The 13,245-nt window shown below is 35.6% G+C and overlaps 1 protein-coding gene across 2 annotated transcripts in view; it reads right to left on the bottom strand.

Annotated features, from left to right (window-relative positions):
• Window positions 1–13,245, bottom strand: part of PPM1A (protein phosphatase, Mg2+/Mn2+ dependent 1A) — a 42,722-nt gene that overhangs the window by 13,455 nt on the left and 16,022 nt on the right. The window contains exon 2 of one of the 2 annotated variants that reach the window (XM_082617950.1): window positions 276–327. The exons of the other annotated variant lie outside the window; for it this stretch is intronic. The gene's annotated coding sequence lies outside the window, so the exon portion shown is untranslated. The remainder of the gene's footprint in view (window positions 1–275; window positions 328–13,245) is intronic. 2 annotated transcript variants of the gene reach the window in all.

Genomic DNA, 13,245 nt, shown 5'->3' with positions numbered 1-13,245 from the left:
TTTGAAGATAAACTATCTATCTATAGATATAGATATAGATATGAAACTACCAAACAAATAATTCTTTGAAGATAAACAGGGTATCCTTTCTAAAAAAAAAACCACCCCAACTTTTGAAAAATATATATTAGAAATATAAAAATGTAACAAACCAAGTCAATCATCTGATAAAATTTTAGGTCCAGCTCTACTGCAAATGCAAAAATATAGTCAAGGGCAAATAATTTTGTGTCTGGACTTTTACATACTGAAAATAGGTGATTCAGAAATCTTACCTCCTGGGATTCTGAATAATTTGTAGAAGCCTGGTGAAGCAGCCAACTATAGCTACAAAATACAGCAGATAGTTATATAAAAATAATAGTTATCAGAAATTATTTACTTATAAATACTATGACATAGTACTTATAAGTATGTCATACTTATAAATACTATGACATACTATAAGTAAATAATTTTTACTTTTTAAAAATATAGTCATTTTCCATAAGTGGACTACTAAAGAATATTTTATTTAGTCAAGTTATTAAATTGGCATGTATCTACAAACAGTAAATCCCAAGGCGATTCAGTTTGCCCATGAAAGTTTAAGTTAGTTTCTGAGAGAAATTCTAGTTCTCACCTAGTGTTAAATCTACTCTGAGCACATGCTGGGTCTCATCACAACACTAGCATTATCAGATGATCTGAACATTTCAATACAAAGTACTATGACAATCATAAGACTGAATTCATCTTTGATATAATCAGAAAATTTGGTGACCATTTTTGTCTTTTAAAACCAACCAAACTCCCAAATTGAAAAATCCTAAGGCTGAGTCAGGAAGTATTCATTAAAGTTCAGCCACTGCCTTTTATTAAGTAAAACCGATCTCACAATCATAACGAAGAGTCTTGAACCTGATCATTTGGTTTAATCCACTCAGAATTATCCCAAGTTAAAAAAAAAAGCTCTATATATTCATTCCACTGTTAAGATCCCTAAGCACCATATTAGCCATGAAACGAGTTATTAAACTGACAATTTTGGCAGAGTCCTTTAGTAAAAAATTGAAGACTAAAACACTACAGACTATAGTATAATACAGAACGCCCCGGTGCTCCATTAACAGAGGACAAAATAGACAATGTAAACAATGTTGAGAAAATTATATTCCCTTAGTAATTGATATCAGAATTCTTCTTACAGCAAGCCCTACTTTTTCTGAGAAACACTACTTTGATCAGATATGTAAGTAAGGGGGTAAGGATCAAAAGATATACTCACATAACAAAAGATCACTGCTAAACAAGCATTGGAAGGAGGGTAGATGCTGCTAACTGAAGGACCTTTGTTTGATGAGCACTGAGATAGGTTTGATTATAAAAACTGGGGGGAAAATCTGGAGTAGACCTCCATAAGAAATAAGAAATCTAAAAGTTGGGGGAAATCCAGAGGGAAAAAACTATATAGCAAGAGAGACTTGAAGCTTCTTAGGGGAGAAGGGAAAAAATGGAATACCATTTAGCAGCACTGGTAGCAGTGTATAACATGGCAACACTGAAGTCGTTTGCAGTGAGGAGTGAACTCTCTACTACTACCAAACCTTTGGTATACCCTACATTGCCCACTAATGCTTATGTATGAATAGACTGTCAAAGATGAGGACAAATGGTCAGCTGACCTCTGGAATGCACACTTACTGAACAATAGAAGACTAAGCAATTTATTGCATAGATGGGGTTCAGAGAAGAAGCACAAAGTCCTTGTGGCCACATCTCTCTGAAAAGGATAATCTAGGCTACGTAAACTACTTTTAACTTCCCAAGCTATGAAACATGGTAATTCATAAATTATATTTTGTAATCCAAGGCAACCATCTCAAAGTTATCTATGATAATGATACATAAGCACATGAACAAAATTTTACACAATTTGAGGAGAAAAGAAAGATCAATCTTGGGTAATTTTTCTCCCATTTGGAGTCTGAAATTTCTAATCATTACAAAAATAATCACACATTTATATTTACAAATTTGATTTTGATAACTTGTATAAATAATCAGAGCCAAAATGTAGAAATAATCTGTCTAAACCTATTTTACAAATGAGAAGGTACAGAGAAACAGAATGACTTGCCCAAGGTCAAAAAGCTAGTTGAGCACTAAGCCTGAGAAAAGGACCTAGGGGGCTTCCTTGGTGGCGCAGTGGTTGAGAGTGCGCCTGCCGATGCAGGGGACACGGGTTCGTGCCCCGATCCGGGAGGATCCCACATGCCGCGGAGTGGCTGGGCCCGTGAACCATGGCCGCTGAGCCTGCGCATCCAGAGCCTGTGCTCCGCAACGGGAGAGGCCACAGCGGTGAGAGGCCCGCGTACCGAGGAAAAAAAAAAAAGAAGAAAGAAAAGGACCTAGGTTTCTGGACTAACACTCTAACTCTCCTACACAAGCCATCCTGTATATCTGCAAATGAAGTAATGGAAATCTAAAAATGTAGGTTTTTAAAAAGACAACACACAAGGCAGACAGGCATGGAAGATGGTCACCGAAGAAAGCAGAAACTTCTTTTAGTGTCATTTCTTCCTCTGCCTACTCTACATAATTTGTCTTCTAAACTACCAAAGTAAATGACCAAAAAAAGAGGAGGAAGGAAAGGTAAAGAGAAAAGCAAGGAAGAAAAGCAAGAAATCCAACTTTTATTTTTTGTCCGAGACTAACAGAAAACAACAGTGAACTAACTGCAATTTCTGGCAATGCCAATTTCAAATACACGAGCTAAATAAAATATAATAATGAGCAAAGAAAACTAAGAGGATGTATTTTTAAAGATTCAGAAATTAAAGGTGGCGATTGGGGGTGGGTGGGTGAGCTCAGTATTCATTAGCTCCAAACTAGAAAACACCCATCAATTTATGAGATGACACTGAATGAATGAAACAACTGCAAGCTGTCAACCAAAGCAAAAACAAAAAAAGCAAACAAACCACTCTGAAAGTAGGTTCATGGAAACGAAAAACAATTACTGAACTAAAATTTTCAAAAGAGACAATGAATAGCCAAATAGATACCACAGTTAAAACAATAAACAAAACAATAAATGAGATCACTTTGAGGAATTCTTTTAGAACTCAGGTCTTTCCTCATCTTGATTCCAAACATAAAAACCCACCCATGTTGGTACCCATCCTATCCTCATACCTTTCTGTTATAACAGAGTACTTTCTGTACTCTCACTTAAGTTAAATCCCTCTGTTAGAGCTTTGGAGCCCATGCTTCAAAGGAATCTTACACGACTTATATGTCTTCCCAGGAATAATAACATTATTATCCTCTTTCACTCCTTTATATTTAACCTCCCCCTTTCTATTGGAGTACAACTTTTAAAGACACTCAAATGTCATCCATTAAAAATAAGTCTTTAGGTGACTCATTCCCCTCTAGCTACCTCCTACCTCTTTCTTTCCTCTACAGTTCAAAGTCTTTTAAAAAAAAGTGTTGATGCTCCAAACTGTTGTCTGGCCCTTCCATCAAAACAAGCTCCTCCAAGTTTAATCCAGTGGACATTTTAGCCCTTGTCTGACTGACTGCTCAGAGCAGCATTCAACACAATACTCCTTGAAACACTCTTCCCATTGGCTTTTCAAGATGCTACACACTCCTAGCTTTCCTCCTACCCTAGCTTTTCCATCCTTGTCTTATTTGCAGGCCCATCCTCATCTCTCAAGCCATTAAATATTAGCATTCAAGGCTTAGACCTAGGCCCTCTTCTCACTCTATGCTAGCTCCCAAGGTACTCTTTCATATCTTTTTCCTTTTTTTTTTTTCTTTCATGGCTTTTGCCAGTGAATGGCACCATCATTCATCAAAGTGAATAGAAACCAAGGACATATCTTTGATACCTCTTTCTACTTTATCTCCCATCAGTCCAACATCAAGTTCCATGGATTCTACTTCTTAAGTATTCTCAAATCTGCCCAGTTTTTTCTCTAACACCATAGTCTTCAAGTTACCATCATCTTTCAATGCATTATTCTATACCAGCCTATTTTGTCTCTTCACATGCATGCTGGCCTCCCTCCAATTCATTCTACAAACTGCAACCTTAGTAAACTTTTCAAAATACAAATTTCAGTGATCATTTTGTAATCTATAGAAATATCAAGTCACTATGTTGTGCACCAGCAACTAACATAGTGTTGTAGATCAATTATACTTCAAAGAAAACAAAAAACCCAAAAAACAAAAAACAAACTCATAGAAAAAGAGATCAGATTTGTGGTTACCAGGGGTGGTGGGAAAGGGAATTATATGGATGAAGGAAGTTAAATGGTACAACCTTAACAGTTACAAGATAAATAAGTACTAGGGATGTAAGGTACAATGTGACTAATATAGTTAACACTGCTGTATGTTATATTTATGTTTTTAAGATAGTAAATCCTAAGAGTTCTCATCACAAGAAAAAAAATTTTTTTCTCTTTTTTTTTTGTACCTACATGAGATGATGGATGTTCAACTAAGTTTACTGTGGTAATCATTTCATGATATATGTAGGTCAAATCATTATGCTGTATACCTTAAACTTACACAGTGCTGTATGTCAATTATATCTCAATAAAACCAGAAGAAAAAAGATAATATAAATTTCACTGTATCACTTCTATACTAAAAGTCATTCAATGGCTTTCCTCTCTTTGGGGGGATAATGAACTGCTTAATATGGCTCACATGAAAGCCCTGAGTAGTCAGGTGCCCATCAACCTTCTCCAGACTTACCTTACTTCATAATGCGCCGCCCCAATAACGTTCTCTACTCCAACCGTAAGGGCTTTCTTACAGTACCTAGTACTTGTCATGTCCCCTTCCTCCAAATAACATAAACAAATGCCACTTCTTCTATAAAAAGCTATCCCTTCCTCTCTTACTCTAGCCAATTCATACTCATTCTTCAGATTATTAACTCAAGTATCAATCAGGTCTTCAGGAGAGCCTCCTTTGAACACTCTGGATTCCCCTAGCACAGCAGACCTTCAACAAACACTTGCTGAACGAATTAGCTCAAAAGAAAAAGCAGATGCAAATAATAAAAATTTGGTAACAGAATGAGTACACCCAGGGAATAAATATAAACATAAAAAAATAAGACTTTCTGATGGAGAAAACAGAGAAGCTATAATCAAAGAAATAAATTTTTCCCTCAGTAGAAGTCTTTAAACTTACAAAGCTCGCTGAATATATAGGAGGATTAATTGCTAAAAACCCACCCCTATTTACCCACAACTGAAGAAATTCAAGGAAAAGAAAAAAAAAAACTATAAGCTTCTAGGAAAATCTTGGGTAATCTTCAAAGGAAAGAGTATCAAATTAATATCAGCCATTGCCAACTGTAAAACTGAATCCTAAAGTAGAGAATAAACAGTTCTAAGAGTTAAAGTTAATTACATATCATCCAAACTATTATTCATGTGTATAGGGGGAAAGACATTTTAAGATATATAAGGACTCAAAAAAAAAAGATATATAAGGACTCAAAGCATATACTCATACTTCATGGAAAATTCAAGAAAAAATTCCAAACAAGCAAACATCTATTATGTTTTATTATTATTATTATTATTTTTTTTTTTTTTAGGTACGCGGGCCTCTCACTGTTGTGGCCTCTCCCGTTGTGGAGCACAGGCTCCGGACGCGCAGGCTCAGCGGCCATGGCTCACGGGCCCAGCCGCTCCGCGGCATGTGGGATCTTCCCAGACCGGGGCAAGAACCAGTGTCCCCTGCATCGCCAGGCGGACTCTCAACCACTGCGCCACCAGGGAAGCCCCCTATTATGTTTTAAAACTATTAAGTTCATCTCTAAGACTTGTCATTAGTTTAACTTTTTAATAACATTACAGAAAAAGAAGCTTCTTAAAAATACTGATCTAGGGCTTCCCTGGTGGCGCAGTGGTTGAGAGTCCGCCTGCCGATGCAGGGGACACGGGTTCGTGCCCCGGTCTGGGAAGATCCCACATGCCACGGAGCGGCTGGGCCCGTGAGCCATGGCCGCTGAGCCTGCGCGTCCGGAGCCTGCGCTCCGCAACGGGAGAGGCCACAACAGTGAGAGGCCCGCGTACCGCAAAAAAAAAAAAAAAAAAAAAAAAAAAAAAATACTGATCTAGTAAAACAAAATCCCAATATATAAAGTAAAAGAACTTGGGAAGTGGCACAACTATCCAATTTAACACGAGGGAGACACTCTCATCTCTTTAGAATTATTCTCACATCAACAGCAAAGCACATATAAATCAAAAAACAAACAAAAAATCATAAGACTAAACTTAAAAGTTACGTATCTATCCAATATGAGACTTTGGACAAGTCCTTTAGCTTAATATCTAACTTTCCTTACTGATAAATAATCAACCTTGATTAATTAACAAGGTAATTGTTCTGAGAAATGTATAAGAAATTAAGTGAGAAGATTAAAGTTTTAGGAATACCTACATAAATGGCATTAGTAAATTAATACTTTAGTCTAAAATCATGCTAATGAATTCCCATTTAAAAACTTATTCTCAATACCAAGATGAAGATTATGAGATAAATAAGATTATTTCACTACAGAAAAGTCAACTTTTAAAGAAGGAAAAAAGAAAAAAGCAGCTACCAACTAAGACTACAAATTGGTAGCCTGAATTTGACCTTCACATATATTGTTAGTTCCTCTCCCCAAGCAACATGCATTCTCCAGAGTCCCCACTACTCCTTACTGACCATATCTAGACCATTTCATCCACTTTCCCACCATGGCATCTGAGTTTGCATCATTTGGTAAAGAGGACAATACCTGTGATTGTAACAGCATACAATCCATGAGGATTTACTCTAATCTGATCTTTCACTAATGTGGCCACCTCATCCCGAAGTAGCAATACCTGTAGTAGACTGAATAATGGCTCCCAAAGACATCAGGCCTTAATCACATAAACATTACCTCATCTGGAAAAAAGAGGTCTGTGTAGATGTGATTAACTTAAAAAACTTCTGATTGGGGAGGTTGGTGGAGAATATCTGGGGTTATACTGGGGTCTCTAAATGCAATCACAAGTGTCATTATAGAGGCAGAAGAAAATATGACACACACAGAGAAGGTGATGTGAAGAGAGAGCAGAGAGAGATCTGAAGATGCTGGCCTTGAAGATGACAGTGATGTGGCTACAATCCAAAGAATGATGACAGCCACCAGAAGCTGGAAAAGGAAGGGAATGCATTTTTCCCCTAAAGCCTCCAGATTGAGCACATTCCTGCAGGCTCAATGAAACTGATTTTGGACTTGTGACCTCCAGAACTGTAAGAAAGTAAGTGTGTATGAAAAATCAGAAACTAGAATATAAAAAGTATTAACAGAGCTAAGGAATGTAATTTAAGAGATAAAACATTATTGTATTATTTTAAATAACATGAAAAGCAATAAAGAACTTACAGAAAACAATTTACAAGAAGTAAAAACCAAAATAAGAAAAATCATCCAGTATGCAGATAGTAAGAATAAAGAGGTAAAAGTGAGTAGATTAAAGACACACACACTGTAGACTCAACAGTTTATTAGTACACTGTAAAATGAAAATCAAATAATGGAAGAGAAATTAAACCTCAAAGAAAGAAGAAATCAATCCTAAACTGAGAGAAAATTTGAACTTGATGATTCAAGGCATTCATCAAGTACTAGATAATTTTAGTAGAAACAGACCAATACCACAGCATAATCTGGTGAAGATAATGAATTTCAAGAATATAAGAATTTAGGGGAGGGATAAATTGAAAGCTTGGGATGAACACACACACACTACTAAATATAGATAACCAACAAGGACCTACTGTGTAGCATAGGGAACTCTACTCAATATTCTGTGATAACTTATATGAGAAAAGAATCTAAAAAAGAATGACTATATGTATATGTATAACTGAATCACTCTGCTGTACACCTGAAACTAACACAACATTATAAATCAACTATACTCCAATAAAATTAAAATATTTAAAAAAATGAAAAAGAAAAAAGAATATGAGAATTTAGACAAATAAAACATGCCAAAAAATAAAAACAAAAACAAACCAGGCTGGCCTCAAACTTATTTGCAATGTCAGATGATAGGCAATAATGAACTAATACCTATAAATGTTGACGGTAAAGGGGTATATTCCAAGAAATCTAGACCCAGCAAAGTTGGCATTTATTATGAAGATAATAGAAAGATATTATCAAATATGCCAGCACTAAAAAAGTATATCATACATGTACCATTTCTGAAAAATCTGTTTAAAGACAGATTAATGCTATCAAGACATTAATCAAAACAAGAAACTCAATAGTGGAGACGTCCTAGTATATAGGGCTTTGGGGTGGGCAAAATATACTAAGCAAATATAACCAAAAAGAAACCAAGGGTTGCAATTTTAATATCAGACAAAGGCAAGCATAAGGAATAAAGCAATAACGAGGATGGCTATCTTTTTATAATTGATGAGGGTGTTGTCTAAAATTATAATTTAACTTACAAATTTTATGTGCTAAGTAACTATTTTTATGCCAGATAATTATAGCAAACCTATCAAAAATACTATATGCTGAAATCAAAACTATGTATTATGTTCAAACACACTTAAAAACACTAATTAAAACTCAAACATTTATTGGATTGTATATTGAAAAACAAAAGCTTTATAGCTTTTCCTAATGCACTCACACCGATCTCACCCTGGGGACCAAATAAAAGAAAGAAAAAGAAAGGAAACAAATGATACCATATTATCTGACTTTAATACAACAAACAGTAGATACTGGTAACAATAAAGAAAACTTCAAACATCTAGAAATTGCTTTAAAAGGCATGCGTCTAATCAACTTTGCATTGAGTTTGTATATTTTTACAATTACAAAATATTTAGAAACAATAAGAAAAATCTCATATCAAATTCTATGAGATGTAACCAAATCTTATTCATGGAAACTCATACTTTCTTAGTAAAAAAGTGAAGGCCAGTATACTAAATATTCAATTCAAGAAGTAAAAACAACAACCACACACATACAAACAAAACCTAAGGAAAGCTGAAGGAATATGTTATGAAAAATTAAGGTAAATATGATAATTACATGAGAGAAAAATGATTAAAATAGATAAACCACTAGTTAGCCTAACTGAGAAAAACTACAATTCAAATTTAGAAACCAAACAGGCTAAACTCACCTCACAGGTAGGTGTTTTTTGTTTTGTTTTTTATAAAACATACTGTATAATTCTTTGTCAATAAATATGAAAATATGAAGGAAATTAACAATGCTCTAGGAAAACAAATTACCAATTTTCTTTTTCCCCCCAAGAAGTGATGGAATAAAGACCAGTAACTCTGGAACAAAATGAGAAAGTTATCAAAGAACTATCTTTAGAAAAAGCTCCAGGGCTCACAAGAAACAAAAAACAAAAAGGCTGAAGAACAATTCGAGGTTAAAGACCGAAAAAATATGACAACCAAGTGGAATGTGTGATTGTGCGCTGGCTTATATGTATTTGTGTGAGCAAAGAGAATATGCATGTGTGCACATAGAGGGAAAAAAGAGTTTATAAAAAAATGTGGCAAAATGTTAACAACTTGTCATTTGGTAAATATGGAAGTTCACTGTATTCTTTTTTTTTTATATTTTCTGTAAGTCTGAATTGTTTTCAAAATAAAGTTATTAAAAATAAAAGTGCATCAGGCAAGACAATTTCACAACCAAGATGTTTTAAGCCTTAAAAGAACATGTAACTCCCAAATTACCTAAACTACCTAAAGAACAGAGAAAAAAACTTACCACTTTTTATAAACATACACAATCCTGACATAAAATTTGACAAAGATAGCACTAAAAAAATAAAACTATAGTCCAAACACATTCATTAATACAGATGCAAAAAACCCCAAGTAAAATAGAACCATATATTACGGAATAAAGACAAGTAACGCTAATTACTTACAAGTTACCAAGTAGGGTACATTTTAGGAATTTAAATACATTTGGCAACCCATTAATATAAGTCACCTCTTTAAAAGTTAAAAGGAGAAAAACCATATGATCGTCTCTGCATAGGCTATGATATGATAATACATATTTCAAGCCAGAAAGGAAGTATAGTGATTAGAACAATTCCCAAGAAAGAAACAAGAACAAGGATACCTGCTCGTACCTCTATTATTTAGCAATGTCTAGAAATACTGATCAATGCAGTCACATTAAAAAAAAAAGCATAAAATTATGAGATCAGATTATTACTTGCAGATAACGACTATGTGATGGCAAACTCAAAATCTAAAACACTGTTAGAAGAAAAAGTTCAAGAAGGTTATGTGACTAAAGAAAATCATATAAGAAAACTATTAATAATAATCATTTAGAAAATAAATAAAAATGTCAACAAAGGTATATCTGAATAATTAACAAGAAATATTCATGACCTTTAAGAGCCTCAGAATACAAGACATTCTTTTTTCTGAGATAGGAAAATTCAATATTGTAAAGACATTTTTCATCCCTTTATTAATAATAAATTCAATATAATCACAACTGGGTCTTTTTGTTCCCAGACCTTGATGAAATGATTCCAAAATTCATATGAAAGATTAAATGTATGAGAACAGCCAAAACATTCTTAAAAACATGAGAATTTGCCATACCTAATATTAAAACAATTTCAAATTATGGTATTTAAGAGGGAATACTGGGCTTCCCTGGTGGCGCAGTGGTTGAGAGTCCGCTTGCTGATACAGGGGACACGGGTTCGTGCCCCGGTCTGGGAGGATCCCACATGCGCAGAGCGGCTGGGCCTGTGAGCCATGGCCGCTGAGCCCGCGCGTCTGGAGCCTGTGCTCTGCAACAGGAGAGGCCACAACAGTGAGAGGGCCCCCCCCCAAAAAAAAGAGGGAATACTACTGCAGGATAAACTGATCAGTGGAATAGAGCCAAGACTCCAGAAAGAGAGCTGCAGGAACAAAAATTCAATAATTGGTGTCAGAACGGCTGGCCTATTTCACTCCTGCCCTCCCATGGAGGAAAGCTGAATCCCTATCGCGGATCTTAAAAAAACACCAGGTGATTAAAGATTTAAGTTTGAAATACTAACAATAAAATCATACAAGTACATCTAGGCAAATATTTCTATAATCTTATGGTAGGAAAGGACTTTCTAAGTATGACACAATGGCAAAAAGGAAAATACTGACCGACTCCAAAGGAAAAAAAAGTAACTCCAGAGAAATAAAACTTCTGCACTATAGAACAAAGCTCATAAGCCTGAAAGGCAAATATATATGATAAAGTTAATATTCCCAAAATAACAAAAGTCTTATAAGACAACAAAATGAACACTTTAAAGGAGAAGAAACGGACAAAGAACACGAACAATGAAATTCATAAAAGAATGCAAGTGGCCAATAAATATATGGGCAATGATGAATCTCACTAGCCATTAAAAATAAACTTATTTTTCACACATTACTTTATCAAAGATCAGAAATTTATAACGTCCACTATTGGCAAAGGAGTAAAAAAAAAATATACTTCTCGTATGTAGGAGAGCAAACTGGGACCTTTCTGAAGGCTATGTATGATATATAATACATTAATTTTAAATGATGACTTCCATTAAAATGGTTTTGTATATTCACACTTTGAAGTGTTCCTCTGTTCCAAATGTATTTTTAAAATACATTACTATAAAACAGAAAATTAAGAAGACCAAGCCACCTGCTAAAGATAAACTCCTGAAATACAAAGCACTTGGTGAAACTGAAACTGTGACTCTCCTGGGCTCAAGTAACAGAGATGCACAGAAGTCCACATCCTGTAGGGATAGTAACAGAACTAAAAATGCCCCCATGCAAGGCTGGGTTAGAAACCAGCCTCACTGAAACGAATGCCTGTGGTGGAGGGGCTCTCTTGCTTGTAAAAGGAGGAGGGAAAAGCTACTTACTAGCCATTGCCAGGGAATTTAGTTTAAATGAAATTACGTGCTCCTTCAACAGAAGCACACACCTTCTTTAAGTCTGTATTTCTTGGAGAGATAAGCCTGATCCTGATGTTATCAAGAATCGCAAACCAAGCCTCTAATATAAGACATAGTTTCAGACTGGGCACCCCAGAGCCAAGGTAAAGGTGCATGCAAAAAAACACTGGATAAGAAGGGTGAAAAGAAAGAAAACAAAAAAATTCTATCTAATATGAAACCAAACTCCAAAACACACCAGGACAACTAAACTAAGATGGACAGCCAACAAACATCAAAAATTGTAGGAATTCCATCTAGAAGAAAAAATAGCAATCAGAAAATAACTTAAAATGTGTATGTTTAGGATCCTTCCAAAGCTAAAAAGAACAACAGACAAGAAGGGGGTAAAAGGATAATAGCAGGGCTTCCCCGGTGGCGCAGTGGTTGAGAGTCTGCCTGCCAGTGCAGGGGACGCGGGTTCGAGCCCTGGTCCAGGAAAATCCCACATGCCGCGGAGCAACTAGGCCTGTGAGCCACAACTACTGAGCCTGCTCGTCTGGAGCCTGTGCCCCGCAACGAGAGGCCATAACAGTGAAAGGCCCGCGCACCGCGATGAAGAGTGGCCCCCGCCTGCCGCAACTAGAGAAAGCCCTCGCACAGAAATGAAGACCCAACACAGCCATAAATAAATAATAAATTTATATTTTTAAAAAAAGGATAATAGCAGAAGTCAAACCAGAATAGGTGGCAATGAGTGAGTGGGAGAGAGAGAGAACCTGAACATAAGAAAGTATTCACTGAGAAATAAAAGCAACCGAGGCCACATAAAGTAGCTGAACAAAGTCAAAGGTGTGAATTAGTAAATTGGAAAATGTACCTAGGAACTGCCTAGAACAAAACACAGAGATTAAGAAGGATTACTAAAAAAGCAATATTCGAAGATATAAAGGCTAAGGAATTTCCTAGAACTGAACTTCAGATCAACAATCTATTTCAAAGAGTGCCTACAGATAACACAACATACACATACCTGCATACCATGGGAATGTGTTCAGAACATCAAGTATGGTAAAACAAACAAATAACAAATACTAACATTTATATCATACTTGAAATATGCAGGGCTCTAAATGCTTTACATCTATTAATGCAATCATCACAACAACCCCTATAATACAGATACTATTTCATTACCTCTGTTGAGAACTTGCCCAAGGTCACACAGTAAATAGTGGTGACAGGATACGGAAAAGGAATC

The sequence above is a fragment of the Mesoplodon mirus genome (assembly GCF_964341445.2).
Source record: "Mesoplodon mirus genome assembly, chromosome: 4".
NCBI lineage: Eukaryota > Metazoa > Chordata > Mammalia > Artiodactyla > Ziphiidae > Mesoplodon > Mesoplodon mirus.
Note: the sequence above shows the minus strand (reverse complement) of the source record. Positions and strands in the feature narration are given on the sequence as shown.